The sequence below is a fragment of the Meleagris gallopavo genome, unplaced genomic scaffold, assembly GCF_000146605.3.
Source record: "Meleagris gallopavo isolate NT-WF06-2002-E0010 breed Aviagen turkey brand Nicholas breeding stock unplaced genomic scaffold, Turkey_5.1 ChrUn_random_7180001930160, whole genome shotgun sequence".
Taxonomy (NCBI): domain Eukaryota; kingdom Metazoa; phylum Chordata; class Aves; order Galliformes; family Phasianidae; genus Meleagris; species Meleagris gallopavo.
The window spans coordinates 242-795 of NW_011192263.1; the positions used below are offsets into that span (position 1 = coordinate 242).

At 63.9% G+C, this 554-nt stretch overlaps 1 non-coding gene across 1 annotated transcript; it reads left to right on the top strand.

The window, feature by feature from the left end:
* Positions 1–322: 322 nt before the first annotated feature.
* LOC116217734 lies at positions 323–441 on the top strand. The gene has a single exon (XR_004162414.1). It is a non-coding gene; the product is annotated as a 5S ribosomal RNA (ribosomal RNA).
* The last annotated feature ends 113 nt before the right edge of the window (positions 442–554 follow it).

Genomic DNA, 554 nt, shown 5'->3' on the forward strand with positions numbered 1-554 from the left:
TGTGTGTTTGTGTGCGTGTGCGTGTGTGCGTGTGTGCGTGTGTGTGTGTGTGTGCGGGCGCGTGCGGTGCCGTGAGAGGGCCGCTGCAGGGTTGCTAATGCCGTGGTGTCACGCTGGCTTGGCTCGGGTGGGTGTTGTGGGATGTCGTAAGCCGTAGTCAGGGTGGATCCGGGATGTAGCGTTGGATGGTGAGGTGCGGGGAGTCGTGGATTCCGTTGGCTTGCGCCTTTTGTTGGTGGCTGAGGCGGCACTTTTCCCGTTGTGTGGCGGGTGGTGTCAGTGGTGTGCAGGCGGGAAGAGGGCCGGAGCAGGAGCACGCAGCGTCTACGGCCATCCCACCCTGGCAACGCCCGATCTCGTCCGATCTCGGAAGCTAAGCAGGGTCGGGCCTGGTTAGTACTTGGATGGGAGACCTCCTGGGAATACCGGGTGCTGTAGGCTTTTTGCTGACGGGCTTTTGATGTTGGATGGTGGCGGCCGTCGTGACCGTGCGCGCGTCCGTGCCACTTGTGCCGGGTGGCGCTGGGGATGGCGGGCGTTGGGCGGCCTTCTGC